Source organism: Electrona antarctica (assembly GCF_951216825.1).
Source record: "Electrona antarctica genome assembly, chromosome: 21".
Lineage (NCBI taxonomy): Eukaryota > Metazoa > Chordata > Actinopteri > Myctophiformes > Myctophidae > Electrona > Electrona antarctica.
In genome coordinates this window covers 34,901,468-34,924,069 of record NC_136802.1, presented here as the reverse complement: position 1 = coordinate 34,924,069, position 22,602 = coordinate 34,901,468, and the positions used below count along the sequence as shown (strand labels likewise).

The 22,602-nt window shown below is 43.4% G+C and overlaps 1 long non-coding RNA gene across 1 annotated transcript; it reads left to right on the top strand.

Annotated features, from left to right (window-relative positions):
- Positions 1-221: 221 nt before the first annotated feature.
- On the top strand, positions 222-3,579 carry LOC306913861. Its single transcript, XR_013788599.1, has 3 exons — positions 222-540; positions 2,599-2,902; positions 3,258-3,579. It is a non-coding gene; the product is annotated as an uncharacterized lncRNA (long non-coding RNA).
- The last annotated feature ends 19,023 nt before the right edge of the window (positions 3,580-22,602 follow it).

Genomic DNA, 22,602 nt, shown 5'->3' with positions numbered 1-22,602 from the left:
TTCATTAAAGGTAGGCTACAACAGACGAGAACATGAGGACACACACACAGTCACACACGCACGGCACACACACACACACACACACACACACATGAATCAACGGATGGACAGACGTATGGGGACAGACGGACGGGGACAGACAGACAGACAAGCCAGATCAATTAAATAGCAGACTGTACAGATGACTGTTATTGTTGAAGTATTGTTTGTGTTACCTGTACAGATCACCTCCAGACTGTAAGAGGATCTTTGAGACTTCATTGCTCCACACTCCCTCAGTGAAGACTCAGTACCATCACAGGAAGCTATAATCGCCCATACATCAGGAGTATCAGCAGAAATCCTCCTTTGTGTCGACAGAGCAGAGCCACAGTCTATCTGCCGACACACTACAGATGCTGCCTTCAGGTTCCAGACAGACGGACCATGCCCTCGTCTCCATTTTCCCTGGTGTTTGATCTCCAGTCTACCAGTACAGTTACTGCTTCCTCCCACCAACCTAACATCATCAGGCCCTGTACAGAGACAAGTGAGAATACCGTAAGTACAGTCAAACAAAGTACTATTACTTTCCTTATAAAATAACAATCCTAACAAAGAGTGTATATTGTTATGTCAGGCTATCGAAACCACATCCTTGTGTTTGTTTTCTGTTTTTTTAACTGATTCTGTTCTATTTTCACCATCATTTCTCATGTCGTTTAATTTTGTCTTTTGAGGGGCACTAGCCCCTCTTATGTCCAGCTTTCAGTATTTGTGTAAACACAAACATTGAAGACAAAAGTGTGTAAACACAAACATTGAGGACGCAAATTGTGATTGGCCGGAATGTGATGATGTATGATGATAAGAGCGCCCCTCACTTACACACAGGTGTGATTTTTATTATTACCTGAGCAGGTGAGTCCAACAGTCTTGTCAGGTGAGCAGGTGGTGTTTCTAGTTGAGTCTGACCTTCTACAGTCCAGGAGAGCAGACTCGTTGCCTTGACACAGGAACTCTTTGGTCCACATTGAAGCGTTCACTTCCCCATAGAGCGCCCCCTGGAGGACTGAAGGAGGCCCACAGTCGAGCTCCCTACAGACCACCTCTGCATCCTGCTGGTCAAAGTCATCTTCACACACTGAGATCCACGACTGGTTAGACTTCACCTCCACTCTGCCTGAACACACACTGGTCCCATTCACCAACCTCACAGACTCTGGAGAGAGAGAGAGAGAGAGAGAACATTAATGAGTGGGGATCTTAGTTGATTTGAATAGAATGAAGGCGTTAACGAAGTATGCCATTGTTACAGGAGGCTATTGATCTGTTATCAAGCTAGGCAAGGCAGTAGCCATGCAGTGGGAAATCAGCTTTCGACAGTCTAAGATTCAATAAATATCACTTTTGTGAGGCAGGTTGTCGCAGAGAGAGTGAATGGGCTCCAATTTTGACAACCCGTGCCCTGCCAGTCAATAATCAGATCCATAGACCATCCAGTCACCAGCGATTATATCAAAATACAAACCAGACCCGTCCCGCCCGCCAAATAAGGGACCCGTTGTCCGCCCTGTTACCCGTGATTACATGCAGTAAATAGCCTACAGCCAGTCACTCAATTTAAAGCTGTGTTAAAATGCTTTTAACACAAGACTGCAGCCGTCAACCATAGCGGTACATTCAGTGGTCAAGTTCGTTCAGAAATCTACACGTCAAGTGAAGAACGGAGGAGTGAGCTTTCCATATAGCCACGCGCCAGAACGTGCATACATGCAGTATGCACGTGTCGTTGTTTACATTGTCAGATGATTTTAATTTGAAGGTTAAACAGGATGTTAAATGTGTTTTTGTGAGTTAAGTCAACTGACCGGCGTGCTGTGTTAAGTTACGTGCTAGTGCTATGAGGATGATATCCCAAAGAGCCTTCCCGCTCATAAAACATGTGTTGGACTCGGGCCATAAATGAAAGCCCTTTATAAGTTTGCAGCATGTCTGTGTGTGTGTTGTGGCGTTCACTGTGTGGCAGTGTCTGGCCAGCAGCTATGATCTGAATGTCCGGTGTTTACACAGACACGCTAATAAACAGCTTAAATGTTAAAAACAGGCGTTGTGGTTGTGTGCATAATGGTCAATGCCCGTGTGCAGAGCAATTGCTCAAGCCACTGATGAGAACCATCCAGAACAGACAGGAGTGACTGACTGACTGACCGGTTTCCTTATTATAGTAGGATAGGATAGTGAAGGTAGCAGATCTACAAGCTCACAATGTGTCACATCGCAACATGTTGTGAACTTGTAGATCTGCTATTTTCACTGTATTTTAAAGTGCATTTAAGTGGTTAAACTTTTCCCTTCCTAGAGATGTCTTTGAAATGTAGTGGAGTAAAAGTATACAAAAATAGAAGTACTTAAGTAATAGTACTCAATACAAGTAAACATACTTTGCTACTGTCCACCACTGTGCATAACAGACACGGACATGAGTTTCAACAAAGACACAGACAGACAGACAGACAGACAGACAGACAGACAGACAGACAGACAGACAGACCAATTAAATGAACTGTACAGATATAACAGTCATTGTTGAAGTGATTGTTTGTGTTACCTGAACAGAATACCTCCAGGATCCTACGGGAAGTATCAGACGTCTTGCTTCCACACTCCCTCAGTGAAGATTCAGACCCATCACAGGTCACTGTCATCTTCCATACCGGTGGTGTTGAAACAGCATAACTCCATCGTGTTGAAACAGCAGAGCCGCAGTCTATCTGCCTACACACTACAGAGGATGACTGCAGGTTCCAGTCAGAATGACCATCCACAGGTTTCCAGTCTCCCTGGTGTTGTGTCTCCAGTCTACCAGTACACTTACTGCTTCCTCCCACCAGCCTGACAGGCTCTGTACAGAGACAAGGGAGTAAGTAGTAAAACAACGTTTTATTTCATCAAAAACTAAAAGTGTCGTTATCTCAGAGAGTCAGTGTCTTTTTGAATATCTTCAACTTGTTTTAAGTTGATACTTTTTCTCATGTATCTCGTTTGTGTTATATTATAGTAAAAGTTGTATCTTGTTTTGTAAAATGCTTTAAATACATTTTGGAAAAGCGCTGCACACAGTGCTTGTAAATTCTTAGAAGCCCAATATTTCATGATATGAAATAAATTGATTTAACCATAATAATAATATTAATTGATTTAACAAATGAACGTGGAAACCTCTCCCTCTCTCTCATCTGTGCATAAACCCTTGTTTCTCTTCTGTCTGTGCGTAGGGGACGAATTGTTACGGCTCACTCCTCCTCCTAACCTTCACATCCATGTACTGTGACAATGTGTACGTGCAACAGGCTTTATCACACTAAACACAATGTGCACGTGCAACACGCTACATCACACTAAACACAATGTGCACGTGCAACACGCTACATCACACTAAACATATGAAATACTCTCACTATTGTCAAGCATTATGACAAAGAGAGAGATGCATGTCAATGTAAAGTTACTTTGATTTATTTACTGACATTAACCTGGGAGAGAGAACACAAGATCCACTTAATCCTCTCATAAAGTTGTAAACATTGAGATGAAGTTGTAAACATTGACATAAAGTTGTAAACATTGACATGATGTTGTGAACAACATTGATAACTGCTTTGACAGCAGGGGAGGCGGGGCTGTGTGTTATTTGCAGAGCCCTCCATACCTAGTGTAATGAACATACAGACAGGTGCAACCATTTTCTTAAAAAAAAAAAAAAGCTGAATGAATATATATATATATATATATAATTACCTGAGCAGGTGAGTCCAACAGTCTTGTCAGGTGAGCAGGTGGTGTTTCTAGTTGAGTCTGAGGTTCTACAGTCCAGGAGAACAGACTCACTGCCTTCACACTGGAACTCTTTGGTCCACATTGAAGCGTTCACTTCTCCATAGAGCGCCCCCTGGAGGACTGAAGGAGCCGCACAGCCAAGCTCCCTACAGACCACCTTTGCGTCCTGCTGGTCAAAGTCATCTTCACACACTGAGACCCACGAATGGTTAGACTTCACCTCCAGTCTGCCTGAACACACACTGGTCCCATTCACCAACCTCATAGACTCTGGAGAGAGAGAGAGAGAGAGAGAGAGAGAGAGAGAGAGAGAGAGAGAGAGAGAGAGAGAGAGAGAGAGAGAGAGAGAGAGAGAGAGAGAGAGAGAGAGAGAGAGAGAGAGAGAGAGAGAGAGAGAGAGAGAGAGAGAGTTAATTAGAAGAAGCTCTTGGTCTATCTATAATCTATGATGATTTGTAATCTTTGTTTACCTGTTACAATAACACAATAAATTAGCTTCACAACAGAGAACGTGGATTGTCTCTATTACTCTAATACATTGTCTCCACCAGGCCAGGCGTTACATTTTGGCCCATAACTCTTGAACCGTAGGTCGTACAATCAAAACATGACTTTCCCTGGATTCCTTGGATCATGACAACTACCCACCTCAGAATGAGTATCAGAATCTGTTTAGTTTGTCACATTACAGTTTTGCAGGTGTAAAGCAATGGTGGAATTATATCTTTCTTGTGTGAGCTTCATCCCAGAAAGTCTTGTCAGGCCTACATGTGTCATTGTGTCATGACCCAAGGAACCTATAGGGGGAAAGGTTTGACTTTATGTACGGCTGTACGGTTCAATACTTACACCCCGTCCTCACTGCCAGTGATGTGAGCAAAGAAAAGTCATAAGTGGCGGTCCGTACTGAAATTAACTGGGCCTTCAACAATCTAGAGATCGTCTGGGACGGTCGCGGAACGGCCGCGAGCGTGCACACACACACACACACACACACACAACGGCGTAACAATGCACATCAACGTTATTATACTGGAAGTCTGGAACAACGAAAGCACACAAACAATAATAATAAGCTGCAGCCTGTCAAGTGTCAACCTGTCACCGGGGGACTAAACACACACGCACACAGAGAGAGAGAGAGAGAGAGATTTAATTAGAAGAAGCTCTTGGTCTATCTATAATCTATGATGATTTGTAATCTTTGTTTACCTGTTGTGTTGTGTGTTTGTTCAGCCTGGAGAGCTGAAGGGAAAAAAATAACACAATAAATTAGCTTCACAACAGAGAACGTGGATTGTCTCTATAATACATTGTCTCCACCAGGTCGGGCGTTACATTTTGGCCCGTAACTCTTGAACCGTAGGTCGTACAATCGACATTCCCTGGATTCCTTGGATCATGACAACTACCCACACAGTCAATGCCCACCTCAGAATGAGTATCAGAATCTGTTTAGTTTGTCACATCACAGTTTTGCAGGTGTAAAGCAATGGTGGAATTATATTTTTCTTGTGTGAGCTTCATCCCAGAAAGTCTTGTCAGGCCTACATGTGTCATTGTGTCATGACCCAAGGAACCTATAGGGGGAAAAGTTTGACTTTATGTACAGCTGTACGGTTCAAGACTTACACCCCGTCCTCACTGCCAGCGATGTGAGCAAGCATATCTGCTTTGTGTTCCTGGAATATAGCTATTTTAATTGTCAGAAGTTTAAATAAAGTTTCAAATGGCATAGTGGACGGACAACACATTTTGTTTCACTACGGTGGGCAATCCTCAAATATGAAGTGTGTCAGGAACAAAGTGAGGGGTACATTGTTCCTGCCGCACTTCATATTTGAGGATTGTTCACGGTACATCACGGTATGGTATATTATTTCATATCATGTGTAGCCTATAGTTCAAACGACCACCATCAAGCAGTATAGGCTACAGTGAGTAAGAAAAATATCTGCTGTGTGTCGTCAAAGGACACTAATTATCACCTGGCTTTCAGTCCATCTGGTAAGCTGATGTCTTACCTGATAAACTGTGATGGCATGAGGCCAGCTGCTGTGTGTCGTCAAAGGACATATTATCACCTGGCTTTCAGACAGAAGTATCCTACATAAGCTGATGTCTTACCAGATAAACTGTGATGGCATGAGGCCAGCTGCTGTGCAAGGTTGCCACTGTTGTTGGACCAATCATCACTAAACTCGCAGAATGACATAAGTACCTAAAAATACCCTGAAAGATGTATTCTAATCGGCCACCAAGGGTTGCTACAAATGGAAACACAAATGTGACTATGCAGAGGCAAGGAAGCAACCCGGTGCTCAGGAGGTGTGCAGGTATACAAAATATAAAAATAGGTGCTCCTGGATCAATCGGGATGACACATATAGAAAAAAGCGGAGATCCGGGCACACTTAATAGTTAAAAAGGAGGAAAACGTTATTAAACCGACATGTTTCAGCCTATACCGGTCTTCATCAGGGCTCAGCCCGGATCTCCGCTTTTTTTCTATAATGAATTGTTTAGTCCAAACATTACAACTCACAGGACGTGAGTAAAGTTAAAGTTATTTTATAATTGCCCAACAGGGGAAGCCATCAGTTCTAAATGTGTGTGTGCACTGTGCATGGCCTTAAACCCATTCAGGACAGGAACCCCTTTTGGTATTTCAAGCATTATGTTATACTTTAGCTATTGAAAAATAGCATATCTACAAGCTCATAGCGCGGCACCGAGTGCTGGGCTACGAGCTTGTAGATCTGCTAATTTTGAAAAATCGTGAAAATGTGGTGAAAATCTTTGAATATATATTCGTTCAGAGCGAACGTTTTTTAACTCAAATCTTTGCTTCTGGGGGGTCCCTGGAAAGACACATTTTCAGATGGGGGTACACGGCGAAATACAGATAATTCTGGGGGTCCTTGACCTGAAAAATGTTGAGCACCACTGACATAGAAACACAGGTTTTACAGAAAACTTTTAGGATTTAGAAGCCATTTGTTTTTAATTGTTTACATTAGTAGGCTATTTTATTAATTAGTTTTTTGTTTTTTTTACAGTAGTTTGTATGGTCTGTTGGGTGTTGGTTGTTTTAAAATGGACCTCTATTTCATTTTTACCAATAGATTTTACTCAAAAAGGACTCATAGCACGACACAGAGTGCCGCGCTACGAGCTTGTAGATCTGCTATTCTTTTTAAATCGTGAAAATGTGGCGCAAATCTTTGACTATATATTCTTTCAAAGTGAACATTTTAAATTAAAATATTTGCTTCTGGGTGGTCCCTGGAACAACATATTTTCAGCTGGGGGTCCACGGCCAAATGCATATTATTCTGGGGGTCTCGGAGTCTCTACTCACAGCAGTCTGCCGGTTCGTCTGACCCGTCCTTACAGTCATCTGCCGTGTCACATTTCCACCACAACGGAATGCATTTGTAGTTCTTACAAGGAAACTGATGGGAGAGACGACACACATCTTTAGAATGACTATCGACAGCAGACACAAGACATAAAGACATAAAGACATATAACCAGTGCTTAATTTCAGCCGGAGCTTGGCGGAGCTCAGCTTTCCCCTATAGAGGCAGCTCCGGTACCTGTAGGTGGCGCTCCGCTATGGGAGCCTCCCATAGCCTCCCATAGCGGAGCTGATTGGTCCTATACGCAGAGTAGACTAGGCAGGCTGCGTAGGGCCCCCGATTCCCACAAAGGCCTCCACCCGCACTGCGCAAAGAACGTACAGCTACGTTCTTTGCGCAGGGCGGGTGCAACTACGTTCTTTGCGCAGGGCGGGCACAACTACGTGATTTGCGCAGGGCGGGCGCAACTACGTTCTTTGCGCAGTGAGTGTACGCTGCTCATAAGGGAAACATGCCTGTTGACGGCTGACTGTAGAAGTTATTATTCCCACCATGTAGAAACGCCCCCCTTTCAAAGTATTTTTGCTTCGTTGTAATGACGGGAGAGTTTATTTTTAGACAACACACGGAATCTATTAGTCATCATGAAGCGACTTTATCCGTTCGTTCAGGATATGAAAAAAGAAAAGGCTTCAGACTGAACTATACGGGCAGCAGCAATCAGGTAAATAAACTGTCAACTTGCAGCCTTGCAGTGTCCTGTGCTGTGAATGCCGGTTGTTGTTACTTGTTCCAAACAGAGCTATCGGGTGGTCAAAGTGTGTGTGTTTATGTGGGGGGCGGGGGGGTGAAATCACTGACCTACAGTATATGTGAGAGTGCAGATGTTGCGACTCACAGTGAATGGGGGTGACGCGCCTGGTTGTTGTGTGTTGTACAGGCTGAGCCACGCTGGCGGCTAGCGGCCGGGACTAGCAGTGCTGCTGCTGCAGTTTGTATTTGTAATCAATAATCATCTCTCTTATGAGTCTTATCATGACAGGTGACTCGCTGTAGTCTCACTCTCTGTGACTGTACAGTCTGTGGCTAGCCTGTGCAGTCTGATTTGTGAAAAGATTTTGTGCATGTGCGGGAGTTGAGCTCCGGCATCCATTGAGTTAGAAATTACCCACTGCATATAACACAAGTGAACTGGAGGTGAATCACCTGGCTGGCAGTGCAGCTGGACATGCACTGCTTGTTGTCAGCTGCCAAGTAGAAGTAGGTTGGACAGGAACACTTGTAGCCTCCTCCAGGTGACAGCAGACACAGGTTACTGCATCCTCCATTGTTGGTCTGACACGGATGAGCAGACACTGCAGGAAAACATGTACACATGTAATGAATATGAGAGCCCTGAATACTACTACTATACTATATGATACAATACTGCTACTACTACTACTACTATTATGTTACAATACTATTTAGGGGTGCACAATTATGAAATTATGACCGATATCCGATCTCCGATTATTTGCAGGGTCATAATTATCTGCCGATGCCAATTCTGACCAATTCCGATATTATACAGGACCACAATGGAAACAAGCCTAGGTCCTATAGGGGCTTGGCCCAAAGCCAAGTATTCAATCAATCAATAAATAGCCTATACTCTTTTTCCAAGTGTCCGTTTTCACAACTGAATGAAAGTTAAATGTAGAATTTTTAATTTATTTTGCTGGTGTAAACGATTAAATAATCTGGATTATTTTGAGACGGATCCGACACCAATATGGCATTTTTATGGCCGATGTGGCCAATTCCGATTATACTATACTAATACTATTACTATTACTACTACTATGTCACAATATGACTATTATTATTGTTGTTGCTGTTGTTGTTATTATTATAGGGTGTATTTATACTGTATACGTGATGCTTTTCAGATCAGATAATAATACAATGATAGACAGTTAATAGAAGTCATAAAACATTAAGCAGTCATAATGAGAGTGTTGTGTACAGTAGGTGGTACAGACCCTCAGGTTGTTGATAGGGGTGGTAGATCTGGATGTCCAGTGGACTGTTCAGGTTTCTGATGAGTTCTGTGTTGTTGGTTCCCTGAGTCTTGTGAGCTCTGTAGATGGACCCAGAGTAGAGGACGGTCCAGTAGATGTACTCCTCAAACAGGGTAATACCATAGATACCTCCCTGACGCAGAACTACAGACACACAAAACCAAAAGTGTCAGAATATTATGAAATAGTAATAAGACTATTTATAATAAGATATACAATGTTTTAGTAAAGCGTACTAAAGTAAATCATGTTCTTACTGCTTTAATTACTTTTTCTTCCACTACTCATGGACAACATTTACAAAAGCTGTTCTTGAACACAGACAAATCTGGAGCATTCCTTTAACACAGAGTGTAAAATGGACCTGGAATTGTGTAATTACAGTGTCTTATCAAAATGTTGCCCACAATAAATATGTATCAGTATGTGAGTATGAGTAAAATGTAAACCCTTACACCAAGAAATAAAACACACAACACACGGTATCAACTCAGTCTCAAGTTATTATATATTGAGATTTCAACCAACATAAACACAAACAGTTCATCAGTTCATGAAACAAGACCCAACAGTTTGCAATGTTTGTAAATAAACACAAAAGGAAAAGAAATGTCCAACACTCAAAGAAATGGGGTTACGTCCGAAACCTGTCAACCAAAACCATGCGTCAATTCATTTCATGACAACCATTTGTAGCCTAGTGAGTTACAGGACAATAGTAGTTAACATCTCTCAAGAGATGCAGTCCACTCAGAGAGTGGGCGGGGTCTTTGGGCTGGATCCAGGCTAGGACAGACCAGGATGCGGGGATCGTCAGTTGTGGGTTATTCTCGTCCGTTTGAATGCTTGTTTGTAGCTCTGCAGGTTTGAACAACGCCCGAGGCTACGCCACATTACGGACCAAAACGACACGGAGAATGAGGGGCTAACTTGCTCGTTCACTAGTGACAGGTCCAACGCTGACGCTTCTCTCTCACTCTCTGTCTGTCTGTCTGCCTCCACACTCGCACCGGCGCAAACAACGGGGCTTTTCACAATAGCCGGTTCCCAGGGGTGACCCGGGTGAGTGACAGCTTGTCATGAAGAGACGGCTCGGGGACCATTTCGGGCCGTCACAGTGTGTGTGTGTGTGTGTGTGTGTGTGTCCGCGCCGTGTATGTGCGCGTACATGTGTGCGTGGCTGCGTGGCTGATTGCATGCGTGCGTGCGTGAGTGTGTGGCTGCGTGTGTGTGCATGTGTGTGCAACTGTGCATGTGTGTGCGTGTGCGTGTGTGTGCGCGTGTGAATTATGCCTTAGCCTTACTTATTTAACTGCACAACGGTGTCGCTCACCAAGAATAGCAGATCTACAAGCTCACAACGCGTCTCATTGTGAGCCTGTAGATCAGCTATATTTGGCTCTCTATGATTTGTGTTGACCAAAACATTTGTAAAAATGGCATCCATGAATCCCCATACTAAAATCTGTGTGTGTGTGTGTGTGTGTGTGTGTGTGTGTGTGTGTGTGTGTGTGTGTGTGTGTGTGTGTGTGTGTGTGTGTGTGTGTGTGTGTGTGTGTGTGTGTGTGTTACCTGTGTGTCTGTTGGTTCCATCCAGGTTGGCAAACTCAATGCTGTTCTCCTTGTGGTCGCTCCAATAGATGCGATCATTGATGTAGTCTAACGTCAGGCCCCAGGGCCTGGTGATCTTATCCTCCATTATGATGCTCCTGTCGGTGCCGTCCATGCCTATCCTCCCTATGTGGGGGTTGTTGCTGCTCACGTCTGCCCAGTACAAGTAGCTGTCAGAGGAGACACTGTGTCAGGTCACTGTTCACAACAAATCACACATACAGTACTGTACGTATACAGCAGTGGTTCTCAAACATTTTTGTCTCAGTGCACCTCGATCGGCAAAATAACGTTTTCGTCAACCGCACCCCTGAATTGCATTGTTACTTTATAGAACCGTTATGTCATTTTACGGTATACGTAAACTAGTAATGTCCATGAAAATAACTGAGACGTGTTGTGTGAGCTTCGGAGATCGGATAAATATAGGCCTACACTCATACTCATGTGATACATCCTAGTATCACAAGAACTAATGTGACTTTTATTTAACTAGATCTGCAAGACTGTTAATTATGTTGTGTAGTAAACTAAAATAGGACTCAGATGACTAAAATAGGACTAAAACAAAATGCTGTGTTGTTCAAAAGACTAAGACACAAGATTAAAAGACTAAAATAATAAAAGACCACAAGATGTTGATATTTAGTCGACTAAGACTAAGACTAAACAATTTCAGAAGACTAAAATAGGACTAAAACTAAATGGTGTTATTCAAAAGACTAAGACTAAATCAGAATTTTGCTGTCAAAATGAACAGTGCTGCAAGAGGTACAACAAATAAATATGATGCAATGTCATCCGTTTAGCTTTTAGATGTAATTCAGTCTTCTTGTATCTGTGGAGTTTCACAGGACGGTTGATAAAGTCAGTGTAAGGTTCATGATCACCACACCACAGTACACTTACCCGTAGCGTACATCCACAGCCATGGAGACTGGCACCTCCAGGCCGGTGTTGACCAGGACTGTTCGGTACGCCCCGTTTAGTTTGGACACCTCTATGGTGTCCTGCACATAGTCACTCCAGTAGAGGTTTCCTCCCACCCAATCAACAGCCAGACCGCGTGGTCTACTGAGTGACGTGTGGAGGACCTGTCAATGAGACATACATTAACTCTGGATATACTCACCACGTTTTATTGTTCTATTTGTAAGTCATTTGTTCAACATATTAATATCACAGGATATTGTAAAAAGAGCATATTGTCTGTGCACTAATTAACTGCCACTACTCAACCAGTCTGCTTGTTTGCACAACTCTCAGCACTTAAGCCTTATTTCATAATTTGGCTTTTTGAAAATAGCAGGTCTATACATGCTATAAAGCTCACAATGCATTGTGACGTGATGCGTTGTGAGCTTGTAGATCTGCTATTTTCTAACTATGTTGAATATTTTCAATAAATAATGTTATTATTTATAACATCATAACAATCAAAATCTACAAAGTAACTAGTAACCAGTGGTGGACAAAGTACTCAAACCCAGTACTTGAATCAAAGTATAGATACTCCTGGTCAAATATTACTCAACTACAAGTATAAATTGCTCTGTCAAATGTGTACTTGAGTACTGATGTACTTATGTACTGATGTACTTGTAGCCTATACTGTATAATGTGTAAATAAATAATTTGTATCAATGCATTGCTGTATTCATATTTAAAAAGTACCTCATTCATTACTGTCCACCACTGCAAGTAACTAAAGCTGTCAAATAAGTAAAACGTACAAAGATGCCTCTGAGATGTAGTGGAGTTGTATGTATTAGGACATATAAATACTTGGGAAATTACAAGCACCTTACAGTGTTTAATAAGTACAGTACTTGAGCACATCACCAACAAGCGTCTGTACGGGGCATTACCAAGTGTAACAGAGAAGATAGCAGTAAGGAGGATGAGACTAGCTGGCCACTGCCAGCGACACCAAGAACTCCCGGCCAAAAAGCTTGTACTGTGGGAACCGACACACGGGCATCGATCGAGAGGACGTCCCACACCTACCTACGTGGACGTACTAAAGAAAGATACTGGCGCGGAAAGCACAAAGGAGCTGGCCAGATGTATGGAGAACCGAGATGACTGGAGACGCCGATGGAAGGCTCGTCTGAGGACGACGTAGAGAGACTTGAGAGTAAAAATACTTAGTTCCCACCACACTGTCTAACAGTGATATTACAAAGCATTTTGAATGCAAGTATAACCATTTCCTGACATTGCTTCACTTCCCATCTGTGTATTTGTCACACTGACCTGGACGTCACTGCCATTGATGTTCATACGACTGATCGTCATGTCTCCTGTCCAATAGACCATCTGCTGCTGGTAGTCAACGTCCAGAAACAACGCTACATTCAAGTCCTGTCACAGCACAGCAGTTACTTAGTCAGCAGTTAGTCTCTGACTCTGACAGGTCGAATACATTTCAACATGTCAAAAGCAGTGTGTGTATTGTATCAAATCAAATCATCCTTAATTTATAGCACATTTAACACAACCGAAGTGCTTCACAGGAAAGAAAAACATTTAGAGCAAATATCATTTAAAGCAATTTACATCAAGTAGAGCCAGATGCATAGCAAATGAGGCAAACATGATACATGGACAATATAGGAATATATAAGCACATTAAAATCAGATTACATTAACATCCAGGGAGAAAAGGTGCGTTTTTTTTTTTTTTTTTTAAACTTTGTTTTTATTCAGAATTTTCGGGTCACATCGGGCATCACAGTACATTTTGTAATTGTTACAAGTCATTTGTTACATTCATTATTATCAACTTTCATTGTGCTACGGGTCATACAGTTCCAGGTGGGTAGGGGAACCCTCTTTGAGCAGTTTCAGTCCGTTGCGTTTTAAGTAAGGATTTAATAATCTCGATGGATTGGGCAGCTCTAATAAAGGGGGGGAGGTTGTTCCACAGCTCTGGGGCCGCCACCGCTAAAGCGCGGTCACCTCTTGTTCTGAGGGTTCAGGTTGTTGGCACGGTCAGCAGTGATTGGTCAGCAGACCTCAGAGCTCTGGGAGGGTTGTAGCGCTGTATACGTTCAGCCATATAGGGCAAGAGATTTAACCCATTTAGACCTTATAGACCATATTATACAAATGTCTTCTAAATCATGACAGTTTTCTGAAAAACCTGTCAGTGGTGCTCAACCTTTTTCATGGCAAGGACCTCCATCTGAAAATATGTAGTTCCAGGGTCCTCCCAGAAGCAACGGTATGAGTTAAAAACTTTCACTGTGAAAGAATATAAAATCAAGATTTGAGACACATTTTCACGATTTTTCAAAAATAGCAGATCTACAAGCTTGTAGCGCGGCACTCGGTGCCGCGCTATGCGCTTGTAGATCTGCTAAAGTATAACATAATCCTTAGAAACACCAAACGAGGTTCCTGTCCTGAATGGGTTAAAAGTAAAAAAGTAGGATCTTAAAATCTTAAAATTTTATCGGGAGCCAATGGCGTGATATCAGGACTGGTGTGATGTGGTCAAACTTTTTAGGTCCGGTGAGAAGGCGGACAGCAGCATTTTGGACTAATTGGAGTCTTCAAAGTGAGGATTGGTTGATGCCATAGTATAGGGTGTTACAATAGTCCAGCCTTGAGGAGATGAAGGAGTGAATGACCGTTTCAAATTGTTTGAGGGGGAGGCAGGGTTTAACCTTGGCGAGTAGGCGTAGGTGATAAAAGCTTGTTTTGACAACAGAGCTTATCTGCTTGTCAAATTTAAAAATATTATCGAAAATAACAGCCTGTGTTGATATTGGAAATGAGGGGGCCGAGGTTGTTGACAGGAGGGGTGGGGCGTTGTCCAAAGATGATGATTTCCCTTTTATTGTCATTGAGATGTAAGAGGTTTTCATCCATCCAGGTTTTAATATCGTCTATGCAGTTGATTAGGGGCTTGAATGTGTTATTGTTGGTGGATGTAAGCGTGTATAGGATGTGTTGTTACAGTATGTTCAATGGTTTTCACCTGTTTGAGCACAGTGTGGTTGGAGCCGTTCAAGTTCATCTTATTCAGTTTGTTGTCGGTGGTGAAGATGAGGAAGGGCTCCACATCTAGAGAAAATTAGACATCACATTTAGCTTAAAAAAAATGCAATGCTTTATTTGTTTGTTTGGGAGAGACAGAACATATTCATGAACACAGCATAATTTATAAAACTACATAGAGATGAGAAATCATCCCCCCCAGAAGCAAAGACTTCAAAATGTTTGCTCTCAAATAATATATTTTCAAAGATGTGCGCCACATTTTCAAAAATAGCAGATCTACAAGCTCGTAGCGCGGCACTCAGTGCAGCGCTATGTGCTTATAAATCTGCTAATTTTCAATAGAAGTTCAAAATTAGGCTTAAAACACCAAAAGGGGTTCCCGTCCTCATAGCGCGCTACGAGCTTGTAGGTCTGCTATTTTTTAAAAATGTGGCACAAATCTTTGAATATATATTCTTTGGGTTAAAAGAGACAAAGATATCAGTTACAAAGAGATTGGTAAAAGCACAACAAAAAGATTCATGAATGAATTCAAATAACCAACTCACAGACAGACAGACAGACAGACAGACAGACAGACAGACAGACAGACAGACAGACAGACAGACAGACAGACAGACAGACAGACAGACAGACACGCGGTTAAACCCATGAAGTCTGAGGCCGATTCTACAAATGTCTTCTAAACCCAAACAGTCTGAAAAACGTATTATATATCAGTATATCAGTGGTTCTCAAAAGTATTCATGTTAAGGACCCCCAAAATTATCTGTATCTGGCCCCCATCCCAAAGTATTTTGTTACAGGGACCCCGGGACCCCCAGAAGCAACGATTTGAGTTAAAAATGTTCGCTTTAAAAAAATATATATATTTAAAGATTTGTCATACTTTTACTTTTCAAACATAGCAGAGCTATACGATCTCATAGCGCACAGTGCAACGCTATGAGCTTGTATAAGTTATATCTGCTATTCTTGGAATAGACAACCAATGTGCTTTCAGTGCTTTCAGCTCCCACTGTTTCCTACCAGATGTGGACCTGCAGATGGTGGGGTCTTCAGGGCTGAGCTGGTAACCCTCCACACAGAGACAGTGGAAGCTGCCCTGTGTGTTGTTGCAGTGCTGGGTGCAGGGATAGCTGCTACACTCATCTACGTCCACACACGTCTTCCCATCGTCCTTCAGACGGAAGCCGCTGGGACATGTGCACTGTAAGGAGACAGGAACAGAGCGTGATGCTGACCAGGTGTTTCATCAGTGTCTTTGTGGAATCTGTGTCAAATGGCACTGTTGATTCCATACCTTGAAGCCTATCTTGAGGTCTTTACAGCTGAGCTGGGAGGAGCAGCCACTCAGCTCGCTGTTCAGACACTCGTTAACAGAGCAGCTGCTGAGCTCATCAGAGTTGTCACCACAGTCATCCTTGCCGTCACACAGCAATGTCTCCTGGACACAGTTCCCGTTGTGACAAACATAGCATTTGTTCTTTGTCGCAGTGGAAACTTAGAGGAAGGAGGAGAAAGGGAAGAGCAATGGAAGCAGAGGAGGTTCAGATGAATGTGATTCTGATCGTGTAAAAGTAAAAGTTTATGACGCAATTAAGTCTTCCTGGAAAGTATTTAGAGGTGTTAGAGGTGCTCTCATAGCTGTGTGTGCGTGTGTGTGTGTGTGTGTGTGCGCATGCGTGTGTGTGTGCGCGTGCGTGCGTGCGTGCGTGCTTGCGTGCGTGCGTGCTTGCGTGCGTGCGTGTGTCTTACCTGGGTTATTACAGTGAGCCTCATCTGAGTTGTCGCGACAGTCATTGTATCCGTCACACTCGTAACGCTTGGGGATGCATCGTTTATTTTGACACACGAACTGGTCGCTCTTACACGCTGAGACACAGGAAGTAGTTGTTTAGGTCAATACATTATTATAGAATTAGAGCAAAAAGCCAGTTCTATAGTTATGTCTATGGATGATGTTTGATTGTCTGATCAATCAATCAATCAATCAATCAATCAATATTGAGACTATCTCTCCACAACTTATAAAATGTATGGGGAATGACTCCACCTCACATGAGACATGGGTATTTGTATGTTTTAAGACACACACACACACACACACACACACACACACACACACACACACACACACACACACACACACACACAGTAGCCTATAGCAGAGACATGAGTTTGTCAGCCATCTATTCCACTACACTGAGCAGCAAAGAGATGCTGTTCAATGGGCCTCATGTGCCAATACGTTCCTAATAGGGGTGTAATGAATACATTTTAACAGCGATACGATACGTATCACGATACATGGTTGACGATACGATACATGGATGATATTGGTTCATTATGGGTGAACAGCATGGCAAATTATGGTGACATTGGTGACTAAATACCGTTAGGTTGAACTCTGCTAATGAACAAACTGCAATGATTTATGTTCGGACACTGACATTATGTGATTGTCTACACCAGTGGTTCCCAAACTGTGGTGCGTGCACCCCCTGTGGTGCGCGAGCACCTTGTAGGGGGTGTGCGACATGAAATGGCTAATGGTGGTGCTATGGTTTTATTTTAAATTAACATATTATGCCAATATATGGCAAGTATATGCAGAATATAGCCTATGCTGCATATATATGCCATATTCAGGTTTATATATGTGCATATATGTGGATAAATAGGAAATATATGTCTCTATATAGCTTATGCAATTCATATTTCCATGTGGGGGGGTCCGTCAGCTAGGTCGGGAGGTAACAGGGGGTGCATGGCCAAAAAAGTTTGGGAACCGCTGGTCTACACGATTGTGACATATTTCAGCAGGTCACCAATTTCATCGTAACACCACCGAGTGTGAGTGAGCGAGTGGCCGAGATTTTGGGTATTGGAATGTGGCCATGGAGTCATGCAAAACCACACCCACCTGGGTAAAACACAGGTAGGAAAGTGAATTCCCAATGCCAATTATATGGGGATTGGTGGAGCGGTTCCCTATGGTAATTAGGATGCTAATTGGGAGTACCTATGATAATTTGAATGAACTGGCACACCCCTTCAAGTTACGAGGATCATAAGAACATGCTTACGAACAATTCTGCCTACTTAAGAACGTTTCATGAATCTGACTGGACTTCTCTTAGGAATTCACTTAGGAAGAAATGTAAGAGGAAAAGTTAGGAACTTATTTGTGCATGAGGCCCAGTGTATGTGTGACACGTGCGCGCGTGTGTGCGTGCGTGCGTGCGTGCGTGCGTGCGTGCGTGCATCTTACTTGGGCAGCGAGTGTTCTTGGGAGCTTCATCTGAGTGGTCGTGACAGTCAAGCTCTCCGTCACACTCCCACGCTCTCTGGATGAGACAGCGGCCGTTGGCACAGCGGAACTGGTTGGGGCCACATGCTGGATACTCTGGAACAGGAAGGAGAGCTTGACATTGTGATATGTTTGAAACGTTTTAACAAGATCTTGCATTAGGCACAACATATTTTCCTATGTGGGTCTGCAACCAAATTAATTCATATCCATATTCTTTCAGTATGAGAAGCGTCCACTCACCACACTCCTTAAAGAATGGTCCACTCACCACACTCCTTAAAGAATGGTCCACTCACCACACTCCTTAAAGAATGGTCCACTCACCACACTCCTTAAAGAATGGTCCACTCACCACACGCTTTGGACTCATCTGAGTCGTCACCACAGTCGTCATCATGGTCGCAAACAAAGCTCTTGGGGACACATTTTTTGTTTTGACACAGGGACTCTTCGCTGTCACACGTGCTGTTGAACACTGAGGCACAGGAAGTACAGTAGGTGTTGGGTCAGAACATTATTACACAATAAGAGGAAAAAGCAACGGTTCTTATCGATAGTTATGCATGTGTGAAGTTCATTTATTACTCTGTGTTTATTACTGTCAATACCACACATGGAATATATCGTTAACCTCTTATTTCCATATTTCAACTTTTTTCCCTGCCTGTTCCTATATATATCCGATCTACAAGCACACAACGCAATAAAGTAAGACAGTGAAAATAGCAGATCTACAAGCCCACAACGTGAGCTTGTAGATCTGCTATTTTCACTATCAATTAGGGCTTAAGTCATTCATTCTTAATGTAGGTTTTGGTCTTGGTAACAACATCGCATGTACTTTAGCAATTTTTTTAGCTATACAGCTATTTTAGCTATTTAAAGATAAATAAAAATAAACATAAGTGAAAGTTTCATGAATATCTAACCAACCAATGCAAAAGTATTAACAAGATATTGTGAATGAATAATAACTACAGTGGATCCATTGGACAACAACAATAACTAGATAAAGTGCCCCTCGGGGCACAGGTCTCCACCAGGGCAGGTCAGGTTTTGGCCTCCTGGTGGTGCTATAATAGGACAGGTCTCCACCAGGGCAGGTCAGGTTGTGGCCTCCTGGTGGCGCTATATTAGGACAGGTCTCCACCAGGGCAGGTCAGGTTGTGGCCTCCTGGTGGCACTATAATAGGACAGGAGCTCCACCAGGGCAGGTCAGGTTGTGGCCTCCTGGTGGCGCTATAATAGGACAGGTCCCCACCAGGGCAGGTCAGGCTGTGGCCTCCTGGTGGCGCTATAATAGGACAGGTCTCCACCAGGGCAGGTCAGGTTGTGGCCTCCTGGTGGCGCTATAATAGGACAGGTCCCCACCAGGGCAGGTCAGGTTGTGGCCTCCTGGTGGCGGTATAATAGGACAGGTCTCCACCAGGGCAGGTCAGGTTGTGGCCTCCTGGTGGCGCTATAATAGGACAGGTCTCCACCAGGGCAGGTCAGGTTGTGGCCTCCTGGTGGCGCTATAATAGGACAGGTCTCCACCAGGGCAGGTCAGGTTGTGGCCTCCTGGTGGCGCTATAATAGGACACGTCTCCACCAGGACAGGTCAGGTTGTGGCCTCCTGGTGGCGCTATAATAGGACAGGTCTCCACCAGGGCAGGTCAGGTTGTGGCCTCCTGGTGGCGCTATAATAGGACAGGTCTCCACCAGGGCAGGTCAGGTTGTGGCCTCCTGGTGGCGCTATAATAGGACACGTCTCCACCAGGACAGGTCAGGTTGTGGCCTCCTGGTGGCGCTATAATAGGACAGGTCTCCACCAGGGCAGGTCAGGTTGTGGCCTCCTGGTGGCGCTATAATAGGACAGGTCCCCACCAGGGCAGGTCAGGTTGTGGCCTCCTGGTGGCGCTATAATAGGACAGGTCTCCACCAGGGCAGGTCAGGTTGTGGCCTCCTGGTGGCGCTATAATAGGACAGGTCCCCACCAGGGCAGGTCAGGTTGTGGCCTCCTGGTGGCGCTATAATAGGACAGGTCTCCAACAGGACAGGTCAGGTTGTGGCCTCCTGGTGGCGCTATAATAGGACAGGTCTCCACCAGGGCAGGTCAGGTTAGGTCAGGTCAGGTTACTCTCTGCCCATGCCTTCGGCCTGGTGGAGACAACAATAATAATAATAATGCATTATCTGTGTACCTGTTGTGTTGTGTGATTCAGTCTGGAGAGCTGGGGAGAAAAATATCAGAATAAATAAATGAGTTCCACTGTAACAGAGAACATGGATCGTCTCTACTAATACTGCTTGGGTCTAGTTGTGGTTTATCTGTTGCACAAATGCACTGGAGAAAAGTAGTTAATTTGTCTGTTTTCTGTGTTTCCTTAAATTTAGAACTAGTTCTTTAGAACACTGTTTCCCAAACAGAGGGGCGGGACCCATTTGTGGGTCATGGACACATTGTTGTGGGCCCTTTATTTGTTTTGTTTCCTACATTCTGTTTTTAATTATTATTTATTACTATTTCAGGACATTTAAAAAAAGCAAAAAGTTTCATGAATTAAAAACAAATTACATTTTTAAGTAATGTCATGAAGAAATCAAAGAAAGAAAATCAAAGAAATTCCATAAATTAGAAAACAAGTGTTAGAAAATAAGTGAAAATAGCCAATCTACAAGCTCACAATGCGCCGCGATGCCACGTGTTGTGAGCTTGTAGATTGGCTATTTTACAGTAACTAGGCTATAGTTTGGGTGTCGGGGAGGGGAGACATCATATTTTGCTTTTTGGGTCACACGGCTAAAAGGTTTGGTTTAGAAGAAAACCTCTTTATTGCATACGGTAACTATTAATTTATTTCAGTAAGTGGACCCTGGCCATCTTAACCCATTTAGACCTGAGGTCGATTCTACAAAATGTCTTCTAAATCATGACAGTTTTCTGAAAACCTATGTTTCTATATCAGTGGTGCAACCTTTTTCATGTCAAGGACCCCCAGAATTATCTGTATTTGGCTGCTGAGCGGACACCCATCTGAAAATATGTTGAACTCCCTGTGGGTGAATTATCTCCCGACCATAGGCGGCGGGTGCAAAAATGTTGCTGGGTATTTTTTTAATATATATAATATATGTGCGCAGCATTATATAGAAGGCTATTGTGTGTGCGTGTGTTGTCGCTGCCCCCTGGTGATCGCTGATCGGGTCATATGATTGGCTACTTGGTAGCCTTTCTATTCTTTCTTGGTAGCCTTTCTTTTCTCTTCCTTCCAGTCGCTTTGTAGCAAACAGACTAGTAGCGCGCGCTGGTTTGTTTTGGAAAACAGCAAAACGCAAAATGGATATAGCCTACGCCCTACGGTCTTTTTCAAGGCAAAGATAAAGTAATTCAGAACTAAGAAGAAGCTGTGAGTCCGAGTCGGCTCGGCTGTCAGCACTCAGCAGCACCACCAGTGACCGCACGGTTCACAGTTCACACCACTGCAGCAACACTGACACGTTCAGCGGAGTGGCTGCTGTCTCTGTGCCGTCTGTGAAGAGCCATGCGCCGGGAGGGGCAGCAACACCGCCGGGTAATCTCCACACTGACTCGAAAATTAAGAATACCCATATCGGCCAAAATATCCCAAAACAATGCCCGGGGAACTTTAATTAAAAGCTAGATGCAGTGTCTATAATTGGGTCAAGGGTGTTGCTTTCGTGAGCAATGGTGTACGAACGGATAGCGGCGCGGTCTAGATACCGGAAGGTTCCCAGTTCGAATCAGCCGTCCGACACGTTAAAATTACCACCGCTGAAATGCCCTTGAACAAGGCATCAACCACTACGATGAAATGTGTTCTATGAGCAGGGCCTGGCTGGAAACAAGTTCTTGAGCTTAGCCCAGATACCCTGGGTAAATATAGATTTCATTTCATTTCACGAGATTGGTAATAAATTGGTCAAAGTAACTAATTTTTAGACCATCTGGGGGAAATAAATAAATAAATTTGCGAGAGTTGCCCCCCCCCACGCAATTCTAGCCTACCCAAAGGTAAAATCCACCCGCCGCCTATGCTCCCGACAATGACCACCTAGCCAGATATTATCCCGCTTATTACATGGCTACCTAACATAAATTATATCCCTGAAACATGACTGCCATGATAATCATCATGGCAGTCATGTTTCAGGGCTACATAAATTAATACATTGACCCAAAACACAACAAAAAAGTATTCCATAAGTTTGCTCTGGTTGTGTCTGGCCAGCTGCAGGGCTGCAGCACTGTCAGAAAACAAGGAAGTGAGTTGATCAAATAGAATCCATTTTCGGGTCCTGCTTTGTCTATTTCTCGCTCAAATGTTTTCAAAAATATTTTTGAGAGTAATGTTTAGCTGTAAATGACATTGTGTGTCACTAGTGTGTGTGTGTGTGTGTGTGTTTACATGGCTGTCATGTT